We start from the raw sequence: 14,832 nt of genomic DNA, 5'->3' as shown, positions 1-14,832 counted from the left end.
AAGTAAATACAGGCAAAGAAGACCTAACCACTGGGACAGAACACAGTGTAACTACTTGTCATACACTTCAAATGCCGTCTACCTAGCTGTGTCCTTGGAAGCGAGTTAAGATTCTGAAAGAGAAATATCTGTAAGAGACATGCAGTTTATATTCTTATATGCTGTTCACTGTTTAAATTTCTCAAGTTTGCGATTCTTTAGACTATACTGCAAAACTTTGAAGGTCATTTTAATTGCACTCTTATTTATAAATTGCTTTCTTGGCCACACAGTGCCACTCACAGTAGATTAAACCTGAAACTCTATCTCTGCCTTTGTTTTATGGAAAAGATTGATAAGTGATTTACTCCCTGTAGAATGGCTTGCAAATGAGCTCTTAGATAAGTGATCGGGGAAAAAGATTTTTTCATATGGAATTCTTTTCCACAGAGAACAAATGGGTTGTTTTTCTAAATACTAACATAAGTATGCATGGACCAGATTCTCAGCTGGAGTAAATTAACAGAGTCGATATTGATTTACACCAGCTGCAAATATTTTTCCTGTAATATTTTTCCTTGTACTGTAATTTTCTCTAATGCAAACCCTAATTTCTTCTCCCTGAACTCAAATTCTGAACTCCTGTAATTCCTGCATCTGTTTATTTACTTTCTGGTTTATATTCTTTTAGCTGGGTTTATTAACATATTATATTTTTCTCCCCTGTTCAACAGTATGTGCACTGCATGTTTAAGCTCTCATTTATAGTCCATGTTTCCTTTCTGTGATACTGTTTTGTTGAAAATCAATAAAAAGGCGATTTAGGAAAAAAATATGATTTTCTCTGAAGTCTAGTTAAAGAAATGCCAATAATTAACAAGGGAGACCACTCCTGCTGCCTAGAAGCACTCGGATTTCTTACTGACTTCAGTCGGATTTAGCAGGGTACATAGACTCCAGGCTAATAATCCATTGTCGTAGCTGGGAGCTGGACCTAAGTAAGAAAATTACGCTTAGCTCTGTGCAAATCAGTTTAGCTTCAGTAAAAAGAAAATGCTCCTAGCCTTCTTTTCAGATAGGAAATATAAGGCTATGATTTCATAATTCCAAGTTCTAACAGAAAGAAGTTCTTAAATATCCATTTAAAAGGCCTCCGATTTTTTGGTGCTTACTTGACAAATCTCCACTGTTAGTACCTCCTGGAGACTGGGCGGCTTTAACATAGTTATCCAAAGTCACAACAAACTTTGCCATCAGGGCGCGCCAATGTCAGGCTCTACACTACACATCACCAGCACAGTTGATCTGAAAGCTTAAGCCAGCAGATAGGCGGACGTGAAAATTACATGTGAGGAAACTTGCTTTAAATTTGACTCAAAATGTGCACAGCTGTACACAGCTTTTTCAGGCTTTTTTTTTTTTTTTTTCCCAGAAGCTGAAAATAATGTATTAAATAAATGTCTGTTTCAATAAGTAAATGGTATTGTGTGATGAACAAAACTGTACCTGCAGTTCTGTCTATCCCACACACTAATCAGTGCACAGATAAATGCATTTAAATAATTTATTATCATTTAACTTTGGTGGAGCTCTATTATGATTTTCATTCTTGTTGTAAATATGTAAAATGCCGTTAATCAACCTTTGTTAGTGAATATTTGATTAACAGCTAGCAGATGTACTTGCCCCTGTGTATACTATGTTAAACGCAATGTACCAACACATAATTCATTATTTTAATAACAGACTGGGCTAATAAATCAAAGGAACTCTTGAGAATGCAACAGCCAGAATTACCAAAGGAATAGCTGTGCATTGTTTTAAAAGTAATAAATTTGTGCACTGTTTTAAGTATGGTATGGACTTGATAATCAGCTACCTATGAGTCCTGATATCACGTTACTGTGGAAATGAGTAAGGACTAGCAAACAGCAGCTCGTTTCCCCCTCGCCCCTTTTCTGTTAGACAAAGAACAAAAATCAATCCCAGACCCAAAGACCTTACAAATCCAAAGAGACAGGAGGAATAAAGGGTGAGGAAAAGAAACAGCAGGTACTGATGAGCATGCAATCCGATGTCTGCAAATATCCTTTTCGCTCTGGGATGTGTGTAGTTGTGTAATTGCAGTCTTGCCAGTGGGTTCAAGTTAGGAAGGTGATAACTACCTGAAGAAACAAGAGAAGAGGAAGGAAGTTGCAGTAAATAGCCGAACAGCAGAGAGGAGAGAATATTAAGTCAAAGCTGGTGTAGGGAGCAGCCAGATGACACCATCAATGTCCATCAGCGCTGGTCTAAACTGCTGCACGCTGCATTGAAATGATTGAATGATGCTCAATTTGAGCAACCTGATATTTTCTTTAATGGGCAATCACTTACCACCCAAAGCTGTATGTTCAAAATCTTTACTCAGTGTTAATCACTGACGTTCTGTGGTGACAGCTGCATTACTAAAAGAGCCCTTTTTGGTGACATATGTCATTCAGTTCCTGAAATTCAATGCAGAGAGCTCTCCAAGTGGAATATGGAGCCAAAGTAGAGAAAAATGAGGTAATTTGCACAAATTCTGAGACTAAGCTGAGAACTGAGCTTTAATTCCTTGAGTTCCACAGGAGCATCTCCTCCTTCCTCGACATTGCCAGTTTCTAATGGAAAATATATCTTATAATAACATGGTAGTTGTGGATATATTTAATGGCAAGTGCTACAAAGTATATATAGTACAATGCATGCATCCACCAACACGGTTGTGCATGTGATTTACTATTCTCCGATATATTTCACAGACTGCTTATTTCTGGTGACCTTGGCAATGTGTTTGATTCAATAAGGGATTATCAGATTTGATAGGCCCTGTATTTAATTCTGTGACTTGGTTGAAAGCTACACTGCTTTGCATTGATTTCCATGTGCAATTAATACGTTTTGTCAGTGACAAATGCTTGCAGAGATAATATACTCTACTCATTTCAATCTCTCCTGTGTACATTTTAAATCAAAATAGCACCTGGTGGCCGAGACCTCCTGAGAAGTGGTGGATTTAATGTGGAAAAAAGTAGCATTAAGAATTGCTTGCATAATACTATAATGATTTTCAGTAGTGAAATAACAAATAATTCCCTAGAAATCTGAGTAACTCAAAAGCCTAGACGCCTTCAAATCATCACCATCTTTAAATGGCTTTCTTGTACTGTGTCTCACTCATACTCACAACGCAACTGAATGCCAGGTCAGCTGAAGAACACGGGGAACGATCCCCTGAAATGTGTAATGTCTTCACTCTGATACCCTCGAATGTCTTCAACCCTGCTACCCTATACAGCTGAGAGATACCAGCAGGGTACATGGTCATACTGATACCTTGAATGGAGCTGGCTCTGAAATGGGATTTGAGCTCCTTGAGGAAGTGGCATCTATTACTCTTTGTTCCAAATCGAAAAAAAAGTGCCAAAATTTCTTTGAAGTCTTGGCGATCCTCTTAATTATCTTTGCTGAAATACTTAATTTTGGTCTTTCTGACATATTTCAGTTGTATCTTTTTGACAGGTATCGTTCAGCATATAATCTAAAAGTCACAGCTACCTAAAACATTCATTTCATACTCCAAGACAAACGCTTCAGCCTTATTCAACTATTTTTTGTATACAGTTTTCAAGAGATTGATATCTGTTTGTGAAGCACTTCAATTCTGTCAAATCTGCATTTTCAGGCATAAAACTCTTCCATTTAGAAGTGCAGTCAACTCTAATCTGCAGTGTCTGTGAAGCTGCAAACTTTTTCGTCTGCCCAATATAGAAATGGACCATGACTGATAACAGTGTTTCAGCACTACTCCTGTCAAACTTCACAGAACTGAGACTGTTAGAATGTAGACCAAAATCTTCTCCCTTTGTTTTTTCAAAAACATCCAAATAAAAAAGTCACTTTGTAGCATTGCCTTTGATATTCTATAGAACTCCCTTTAGAACTGCTGCTCCCAGTGAACCTTTAATTTCTGTTGGATAGGAAAAATAAAACTAGCATTGGAACCTAGACTACAAATAATTAAAAAAAAAAAACAAAAAAGCAAAAACAACCTCTGCCTTTTTTAAATCTGTTTATATTCTTACAGAGCTGCTGTTAGTACAATTGCAAGTGACCGCCTCTGAAACAGTAATGGATGATGCCTTCGCAGTGCAACAGTGTGACTGGAAATGTTATTCCCAGTTTGCTGACAGATATTCAGAAAAAAGGTAGAAAAATGGTGAGGCTTATCTCACATAACTTTAGACATATGAAAAATAGATTTCTGGTCTAAATAAGCTAGACTCCCTCTATATTCAGTAGAGAGAAGGGGACTTCTAGGGGTGATTTATCCTACTTATTTCAGGAGGTCTCATTCATCTTGTGGAGGTAGCCTAGACAACTCGCACAAACACTCAGCTTTCAGAGGGTGATGTGGGAATCCAGGTGATCCGCACAATTAAAACACAGTCTCCACAACTGCAGTCTAAGTGATAAAGCTATAATTCCCATATAACCCTCCATGCATTCCAGCATACACCTATAGCAAGTAATCGTAGTCACCACTTCTCTGAGAAGATCATATTCTGTGACCCTAGGAGCAGAGTAACTAAATTATGGGGGGGTATTTACCAAACCAGGGGTATATATGCTCCATCTGCTCTTCCGAGCCTTCTGTTACTACACTAAAAGAAGAGCTACACACCTCTGCCAAGCATTCTCATTCATTTTGCATTTGGAGATGTTTTATTGGCTGCATTTTCCCATGCTGTTTGAATCTTTCTTCATTAGGAGCCTCTAGCATCTGACAGGTAATTTGCCTGCCTACAGCTTCCTCTATTAACACTACCTTTAGACTGAGCGCATAGAAGGAAATGGATGCTGTGCCATTTAATGGAGTATCTGTCCCTCATCTGTTTTCAGTCTGTCACGTGTCCTTCTCGACGCATTCCTATGCCAGTACTGGGGAAGGGGAGCCGCTTACACCGGTGCGGACGTTCCTATTGCATATTGCACAGATGTTTGTCCTAAACCAGTGTATGCTGCTTGTTATTCAAAAGGATTACTTCTGCAGATGTTCTTATCGCTATGCCCTCCTGTCTTTTCCTCTGTACCTTTCTCGTATGCGAACAGATTGCAGTGATTTTTTCCTTTTTTCCCCTCCAGAGAACTAAATCCCAAGCCAACCCTCTAGATTTTCTTTACTTATTCCTAAGCAGCAGTTCATTCAGGCATATGGCTTTCTCTCCTTCCTCACCATTTGGACAGATGTTTTCTCTTGACTAAGTACATTCTTAATCCACGAGAGAAATGAGAAAACTTGCATGATTTGTTAAGAAAAAAGAAAAAGCCTATTTTTTCTGATGCAGACTGCTTTTCAGTTGCATGTTCCTTTAATGCCGTGATTTTCATATCAAGACCAGTTAATATAACAAGACCAGAAAATTTATTCTGATTACACTTGAATCCCAGTGTGGTAGGTGCTGCGCATGCATGCAACAAGAAAGATTTCCCCCTGCCTGAAATAGCTTCTACAGATGAAAGGGTGGCAGGCAGATGCAACAACCAGATGAGAGGATTCAAAGCAGAGATGAGACTTCTGTGCTCCACATATTAAGCAGTGGTCAAAGCACCCCCATTGCCTAATTATAATGACTGGTTTATAGGTGAATGTTTGAGAGATGAGAAGTTCTTAGTAATAAATGTCTGATTAAGGGCAGGCAAAAAATGCTGAAGGTATATTTAAACAATCATACTAAAACCTTTGAAATTATTTCTGGGCCATTTTAAGGTCAGCATTAGCAACAGTTTCTCAAGAATTCAGATTACACTGTATTCCTCTGTTATTGTGGAAAGATGAATGTTAATATATTCCCTGCTTGTGTGAAAATATACTTTCTTGCAATTATGCTATTTTTATTTGCTCTTAATTTCTTGTAATAGGCTCTTTCTCAAAGTGGAGGTACCGTGAAAAGACGTATTCTTATGCATGCACATGATGCCCACAAGCAAACATGGGAAAGTCTCCCAAGGCAGCAGCAAGCTGAGAGCTGAGTGTCCGCGCACATGCGCAGGGCTTTTTATTCAGTGGTGTCTGTCTCTGTTACAGACTTATAAATGAATGAAAGGGTCTGTCTCTAAACCCTTCATTCTTCACTACTCGCTATAGGTTTTCCTAAATTAATGATTACAACGAAGATTTTAATATGATACCCTTGTCTTTCTCAGCGTAAGTATCCCACACGCATTCACGCCTCCCACTGTGACAGCTGAAGGAGCAAGAATGAGCGCAGCCCCAGTGTAAGCAGAATCAAAGAGATTTATTCAAGGGTTATACAGTTTTTGACGCAAGAAACTTTTCTTGTGACAATGGGCTGTTGGCTAACATTCAAGGTGATCTTCCCTGAGCCTCATTAAGCTGTCTTCAGTAGTTAGGTTTCAAATGGGAGGCTGGTGGCTTCCTAGCTGTCTGAAAGAAGAAAGGATGAGATTCATCTCTGCTTGCAGTTCTTTTATGGCTGAGTAAAGCGGCCTGACTGATATTCAGAGTGACTGAATACAGAGTGAAGAATGCTGGCTCCAGTGAAGTCTACACAAGAGATACGAACTCTGCTGAATGAGCTCTTCAAATATTTTGAAACCCTGCTGTATTAATAGGCTTATTTTTCAGCATGACCCTGAACAGACCCAAAAGACTATCGGTGTGTTTGAGGCACATAGTAAAAGGGATGGAAAGTTAAACTTTTTCTGGGTACTCGAATCAAGGGGGCTGCTGCTGTGACCTTCAGATCTGTCTAGGAATAAGAGCTTTAGACTATAATGAGAACTTATTTTATGGGTGGGCAGGAGGAAAAGCTTGTGTAGGGAGAACTTAGGTGGTCTGTGGGATTCACAGCACTTGGGCTGTCTGAAGGACGAACCCTCAGAATCGTGATTTTTTTCTGTCTTTGCTTCTGAAAAGCATCTGGAAGAGATAGAATCAAGAAGGGTAACATGAGCCAACATTGCCAAATCCCCAGCATTGCCAGATTCTCTTCACCTCTTTAAATAACTGAGACAATGGAGCTGAAGGAAATGCGTGTCCCAAGATGTTAAAGCCTCCTTCTTTTCAGACATTACATGCAGTGTCTGTTTCAGTTAGAGGATTCCAAGAATAGGGGAAAAGAATGAATACACAGTGAGAGTGCGGAGGCAGCGTGCTGGCCCTGGGCCCAAAGCAGAGAAACAGCACGGGGAAGTTCACAGAATAAACCCCACAGACGGACAGAAATTAGTATCCCTTGTGTTTGGTGTTGCCTTTCTGCTTGGGGGAGAGATTTTTTTTCAGATATTCCTAATATCATTCTCAAACTTGGCAGTGCATCTCCCCAGCGCCCTTCCTGGAGCCAGGGCGTAACGGTGTCGGGTTGGAGCCTTGGGCCAAGAGAGGTTCCTTCAGCTTTCATTTTGAATATCTGAAGTCAGATTGGCTGTTTAAGCTGCCTGTGTTTTCTGGAATTCACCTCCTCTGTTTTCACTGTTCATGGCATGTATTGAAAGCTGCAAGAACTGCAAATTAAATTAAATTAAAATAAATAGCCTGGTGCAGGGACCTGTCTAGGGTAACTCCACTGAAGTCAGCCGAATGCGCTGCACTTGCGTAGTGGATACATGATGGATTCAGAAGCACAGAAATTCTTCCCAAAAGAATTATTCTTATCCTCCAAATATTATTTATTTGGATCGGAATAGGTCTTTTCAGCTATAGTGATATTCTGCAAACCCCTGCATTGTGATATAATATTGCTCTTTTATTAAGCCATAATACTAGTAGATTGTTTTAAGCCTTTTGCTGTGAATCTCTTGCAGATGAAATGCTGCAACAGGAATATCTGTACGATAAGGAGATTGGAGGATGCTTTTCTGCACAACTTTATCATTCCAATGGTCTGGAGGATCTGGATGATTGAAAACCAACAAGTAAATAAACCCCTATCTATTACCTACCCAAGTGCTGGGTAAGTATTGAGTGGTGGGGAGGACTGTTTAAATGATCATGTGAGGCTAAACGGTGCTGCATGGACCGAGTGACTGAAACAACATTCTAATCAAATCTGACAGCTCTATTGCATTATAATTATAGACTGCCAGAGGCACTTTTTAGACTATCAGTACTTTTGGGATAGTTTGCATCTAAATTAAAATTGAACTTCAAAGCAGTTTGATGGGGATGTGTTTCCAAGGAGTTTCAAAAATGTGAAAGACACTAACTGATTAGCATTATGCACTGTACCAGCTGGTTGCTACTGTAAAAAAATAAAATAAAAAGTAGCAGCCATGCTGATAATCAGAAAGTGGTATCTTGAATCCTATTAATTTTCTTTTGAATTATTTATGGGGGTTTTTTGTTCCAGTCGTGCACTTCCTTTCAAATGTTTATTTAGTTTCTCTGTAAAGGAAAAAAAAATTGGGAGGAAGAGAGAGAAATCTGGAAACTCTCCAAGGGTTAGCTCACCAGCAGTCTGTTTAGATGTCCTCTTCTCAACCGAGCCCTGCTCTGCTAAATATTTATGGCAATGTTTAACAAATAAATCTTACCCACCTCCCCACTTAGAGTAAAGCAGAAGATTGAACTGCTTTAAGGGAGGATTACCTCATTTTTATCATGAGGGGCAAAGAAATTCCATGAATATATGTTAATTTCTGAAAAAGATAAAGCACAGAACTGCAACTGCAAACATCTGTCTGTCCACATTACAGATGTTCTGCCTGAAGCTTCTTTTCTGATCCCATCTCTAGACAACAACAGCAAAAAGGAGTTCACAGCTCCACGGTGTTTTCTCTTTCTTGTCATATTGTATAACCACTAATTGGAAGCAGCAGAGAGATTCTCAGGACTCAGTCCTGTCTTCAGATACATGCATGCATCGCTTGGCACATTGTACAGCCAGCCAGTGTCTCAGCCAGCAGCGGAATCAAAATGCACTGCAAGGCAGGCTGTATGCTGGAAGGAGGGAATAGGGCCCTGGTCTACTAGAGCATTTAGGTATCTAAATCCAGGTCGGGTGACTCCACTCATTTCAAACAGAGGTTAAATTTTCTAAATATCTATGTGTTTGGATGCCAGTTTCTCATCAGCTCCCGTGCTTTGATGTGAAGCACTCTATAATGAAGATCTCTTTTGGCTTCCTTGGTTTTGGATTGCTTCTCCCCTTTGTTGGATTCACCTAGCTAAAAAATCCTTTAAGGGATGCCCAGCTGAGACCGAGCACAGTGTGTCAGACCACCACTCAGCAATGGCTAAGTCTGCACTCTTCAGAAGAGTGTGATCAAATCACGAGGAGACACATGCATTATATTTTTCCAATACATTTATTCCTGGCCAAAACCAGTGACTAGATGGAGCACTTACAGGAGGGTTTATAGGTCTTTAAAGTTGTATTGAGTTTGATGACTGTAGGTGAAAAAAATACCAGTTACATAATTCAAGAATGTACAGCTTGCCTCTGTATTTCCAATACTGTCGATTGGTATCTGTGCACCCTATCAAGACTTTTCTCAGGATATTGGATCTATGCGGATGCCTCCACAGTTATCGGCCTGCTTATAGTGTGCCAATCTGTATAAATTCGGTGTATGCAGAATCTGTGTAACCAACTTGTGCTGAGGAATTTGAAGCTCACTTACTATTCAACCGATTTTTAACAGATAGATAACTTTCAGCAAAAATATCTAACCTTGTCTGTTCTGATGCATTGATTTCCACCCTGCCAACTAGACCTGTTAGAAAAAGGCAATGTTTCATTCATAGTTTCATTGTTCTGCACACTTCAGGACTGCATCATCCCTATTTTCTAAGCCAGAGCCTTCATTCTCACAGAATTAGTTTGCAGAGTTTCTGAGGGAAAGAGAGATGGCCAGAAACCAAGCACCTTTCATGAAACATTTTCTGAGAAAATATTTATTGTTTGACAACAAAATGTTGAAATTTCGTCAGGCATCATTCACCCGTTATGCGCTTCATTTTCATCAAAGCCAAATGGACGCGCAGAAGTATGCAAGCAACATAGGCCTAGTTTGTCCACTGTAGTTGCACACCTGGACAGGTATCGCATGTACACACCTAAGTTAATTTAAATAACTATGAGCAAAATTTGGGCTCCTTCAGCTGCAGACCTGTAAAGGCTGGATAGCGAGAGCGTAACACCACAAACTCAGATTTCAGCAGCAGCTTTGTCAACTTTAATTGCAAATTAGGATGCTGAGCACTTACACTTGGAAAGATTAAAGATACATGCTTAGCTTTCCTGATGCTGACTGGATCCCTAGGCAGGGGATCCTCGACAGGCCCTGCTCGCAGTACATACGGTTACACACGTCCTCCTGGACAGCAGGTGATGAGAGCACACGGTAGCATCACCGTCCAGAGGCGATTCATAAACCAGCACGTTGCTCATTAGATCTCACTTTGGAGCCCAGCTGTTCCTCATTCGAGAGCTGCTTCATAGCAGACAGCCTCACAGACAGACAGAAGCTGTTTCTTGCCCGGTTCTGCTAGCTTTTCCTCTCAACTGACACAGATACTGTGACCCAGTAGCACAGCAGGATTTTATTTTTCATAATTCCAACAGTGTTTCTCGCTGTTTGAATTACCACCACAAATCATTGCTGCGGGAGCTCTTTTCACCAAGAAATGACAAGTTATTAAAGAAAAACGCTTGAAGACATTTAAACAGAAGGCTGGTATTCCCATTTACCCCTTGACAACATATCAGCCGCTCTCAGAGACAGGGCGAGGCAATTTTTACAGAGCCTCTCTGCTTTACTGCGCTCCCTCACCCTCCTCCACCCACTTTTCTCTCTCTCGCTTACCACATGGAAATTCAGAACATTTCCCCCAGAAATAGAGTTCAGATCTGAAGCCTGTATATGTATGTGCTGGTAGATTGTAATTCTTGACATACTTCTGGTGGCTTCAAAGAGTATCTGCCAACTGCTGGCCTGGAAGCAGCAAGACCAGCTCATAGCTGCAGGATCTGAAGAAGCACAAGCCCGTGGAGTCTCCTGCCTAGTGAAAGCCGTTCAGTTCAAGGCACACCAGAGCTCTGAAACAGGGATTTAACATAAGTCTGTCCAGCTGGGACCATATCTTGTGTCGTCTTCTTCCCCTCCGGTAGTTCACTTTGTACTGATTTACCCGCACTTCTTCCTACCAGGACTCAGCTTTGGAAATAAGCCCTGATTGACTGAAAGTCAGAAGAGAACTTGAGCACAGATTTCCACGTGCTAGGATTATTTCTACTGTGGCACGTCCCCTTTTCGTATCCGCTTTTCATATCAGCTTTTTCCTGCTTCCTTTCTGCTGAACCAGTTCAAGAGGCAACCAGCCTACAAAGCCATGGTTAGAAAGACGTGTCCCCATGTTTTTCCCCAGCATACTCCTGGGTGCAGTGGAGATACATGGAATGGGCAGAGATCCTTTCCCTTCTAGCAAAACCTCTGTTTCACTCAGTAAAACATACCTCGTGTAAATGTTTCAGCTAATAGCAGCTTTTAAGAGAAGAACTAGTTGGGACCAGTTCCTTCAACTGATTAACACTGTGTATACACAAATATTATGCTTTTGATTTCTGTAGCAATGTTATATACCATTTTTACAGCACTTTCTTCAAGCAAAGGTCTGCATGTACACGTAAAATGTGACTATAAACACGGCTTACTCTTAAAAGGAAGCTCAGAAAAATCTTTGCTACTTCTCTGAATACAACATCAAACTCCCTATTGTTAATTAACTACTTGCAACTGGGTTATTTGCCTTTTAGGGTGAACATTTCTTCTAACTGAACCTGGATAACTGACTTTTAGACAGCCAACATAGGATAAAATATATCACAGTAGTGTAACTCTGCATTTCTGTTGGCATCATCTTAGATTGAGTCCTCGGGAACATATGGAGTGCACTGAGTGAGAATAGATTCAGTGATGCTCTTCATGTCTGCTGGCTGGCAAGTAATTGTGGCAGAAAAAGAAGAAATCACCAACTTGTGCTGGCATGTTCTTCTGCCTGCTTAGATTTATAAATGTAAGTATCCATAGCCAGCAAAGACTTGGCAATAAGTGAATGCTGATTTCAGGCAGCTATTTCTGAATGAGATGCGGTGGTGACAACATACTCTTGTGTCATTTGGCTACAAATAGTTGCTACAAATCTATTCCAAAACAATGAAATGGCTGCTGTCCCCAGAAGTTTTCTGGCCTGCTATGGCACATAATAAAACAATTTAAGACGGTTTGATGATTATTGTAACCAGCTCAGACTTAAACGCTCTCAGCTGAATTCCTGGTTTGCCACAGACTTTCAATCTGACCTAGGATAAATTGTTTAATCTTACTATGCCAGACAAGTGTTGTGAGGATTCATGGTAAGTCTGTAGGAGGCACACAGATATTGTGGCCATGGATGGTGTATAAAATAGCACAACAGTTACAACTTGGAACTGACATATACTCCACAGGTGGAGTCTCTTAATCAGAGGAGAACATATTTACCCACACCATGGGAAGAACTGCCACTTAAGGGTGAAAGCTGTGGAAAGGTGTGCTTACAAAGTCATTCCAGAAAATTAAGGAAACAATTCTCTTGTATGATTGCAAGTTCATACCACAATCATAAACAAAAATGCACATCTGCATTTTGGGTGTTGTGGTGGGTTGACCTTGGCTGGCTGCCAGATGGCTACCCAGCTGCTCTCTCAGTCCCCCTCCTCAACAGGACAGAGGAGAAAGATGAAAAATCCCGTGGCTCAACATAAAGACAGGGAAATCACTTAAAAATCATGGGAAATGGGAGGTTGTGGTCAGTCCATAACAGCTCCTCTCTGCAACTCCTTCCTCCTCACACCCTTCCCCTGCTCCCCCGTGGTCTCTCCATCATGGCCGCAGGGGACTCTGCCCCGGCGCCTGCAGCATCTCCTCCTCCTCCCGCTGCTCGGACCCGGGTGCCGGTAAGGCCGTTTCTCGCACTTTTTTCCTCACTCCGCGCAGGTTTCGCCCTTTCTTAAAGGCGTTTTCCCAGAGGCGCCGCCAGCCTCGCTGAGGGGCTCCGCTGCGCCCTGCGGTGGGGCCGCGGAAAAGGCGGGAACCGGCCGTGTCCGGCGCGGGGCAGCCCCGCCCGGCCTCTCCTCACAGAGGCCCCTGCAGGCCCCCGCCGCCTGGGCACGGCCCCCGTGCGGGTGTACGCTGGGCAGGAGCAGCGATATCTGCTCTCCGTGCCTTGGCTGGTGAGGTACGAGCAATAAATCAATGCTGCTTCATTTTGCTCGATAGCCGTTTCATGTGCGTATGGTTCTTCGAGAGCAGTAAATAGATTATTTTTTTTCTCTATAGAAGCTATAGGGGGAAAAGGAGCTCTGTTGATCAGAACTAAGAGTCCCCGAATGATTGATTTTAAAGTGCTTTGTCCTCAGGGGTTCTGCCGATCTTAATACTAAATGTACTAAATGCTAACAGGTAGTAATGCACTGTCTTAAAGAATAAGGTACTATCAACTTCAAATCTCAGAAGAAAATACGAGGAATTCCAGATACTTCGGAAAAATAGTGCAGTGGCGTTGGCCTAGGCAAAATTGAGTTGGTGAAAGGGCTAAGATTTAGATGCTGGAAGAAGTCACAGTTCAGATTTTCAGCCTCATTTCCACCAAGATGAATTTATTAAGAAAATGTAGGTGATTGATAAAAGAAGTTGTTCATAGGAGCAGTTTGTTGGTGATAAAGTCAGGGCTGCGTCTCAAGTCCGCTGTCCCTCTCTGTAGTTCTCTGAGCCTCATCCAAATACAGTGATACACTGTGTAGTGAGGCTGCACTTGCACATTTTTGATAATAAAGCTCTATAGAGTGACTCATCTCAAATACAGGTAAGCACCAAAGCTTGCAAGTTGGTTACCTTGTAACAGTCGGACATTCCCACTTGAAAATGCGACTGTCGTGGTGCCCTTAGCAGTGTTTTGGAGAGCACCGTGTTTTGGAGAACATGTTCAGAATAGCAATAGAGACAGTAGGAATTCAGAGTGTCCTGTGCATATATTCAGGGTAATCGATGGATACCCATGGGACCATCAGGCATTTCAGGTTCAGTTCATCTCTTAACTTACCATTAGACACTTTTCCAGTTGAACACACGTTGGGTCTGAAATGCAGAAGAAAGAAATGAGCAATAGGAAGAGGGAGTAGAGCCTTTTCTTTTGAGTGTGGAAATTATTCTTCAAATGTCTTTGTTGACAGCTGGCATGGCACAAAATAAACATAGGTCTATTTGCAAGTAAGCAAGAATTAGCATAAACAGCAGCTGCTGTATTACCAAAAAACATGTAACAATAAAGAATTTTTTTCTGCCTTCAGAAACAAAGGTAGGTAAAAAGCCTGCATGAAATAATGAGTTAGTTAACCACCTGTTAAAGTTCTGAGCACCAGCAAAATGAAAGAGCTATTTGCTGATGGCATAAGCATTTTTCTGAATCAGGCTTTCTAATTAAAACTGAACCTATCCTTATGATAAAAAAAAAAATGCAATGTGGTATCAAAAATGTCCTCTTGCTCACCCCTCCTCTCTCCCAAATCAGGGGATTTCCTACACTTGCCTTTTCAGTTGCTTTCTTGCTGCATCCAGATAATGGTTTCAAGTTTTTCTGAGGTTGCTTGGATGTGATTTCTTGCTCCCTTTTCTCCAGCTACATAGCATATGAAGTCAAGTCAGGCCATCCAGACATATAATTCTATTTATGGCCAGATCACATTCAGTAGGATAAGTTTATGGTCTTTTGTCTCTATTTCTTTCTCTGGTAAAAGCTAGTTAGTAGCATACTCAACAGCATTGTCA

The 14,832-nt window shown here is 41.1% G+C and overlaps 1 protein-coding gene across 3 annotated transcripts in view; it reads left to right on the top strand.

Moving 5' to 3' along the window:
* Positions 1–7,838: 7,838 nt before the first annotated feature.
* LOC148056077 (uncharacterized) overlaps positions 7,839–14,832 on the top strand; it is a 174,375-nt gene continuing 167,381 nt past the window's right edge. For all 3 annotated transcript variants that reach the window (XR_015704042.1, XR_015704040.1, XR_015704041.1), the window contains exons 1-2: positions 7,839–7,976; positions 11,890–12,040. The gene's annotated coding sequence lies outside the window, so the exon portion shown is untranslated. The remainder of the gene's footprint in view (positions 7,977–11,889; positions 12,041–14,832) is intronic.

Source organism: Nipponia nippon, unplaced genomic scaffold, assembly GCF_047370975.1.
Source record: "Nipponia nippon isolate SJK-2023a ecotype South Korea unplaced genomic scaffold, ASM4737097v1 scaffold_18, whole genome shotgun sequence".
Lineage (NCBI taxonomy): Eukaryota > Metazoa > Chordata > Aves > Pelecaniformes > Threskiornithidae > Nipponia > Nipponia nippon.
This window is presented reverse-complemented; position numbering and strand designations above follow the sequence as displayed.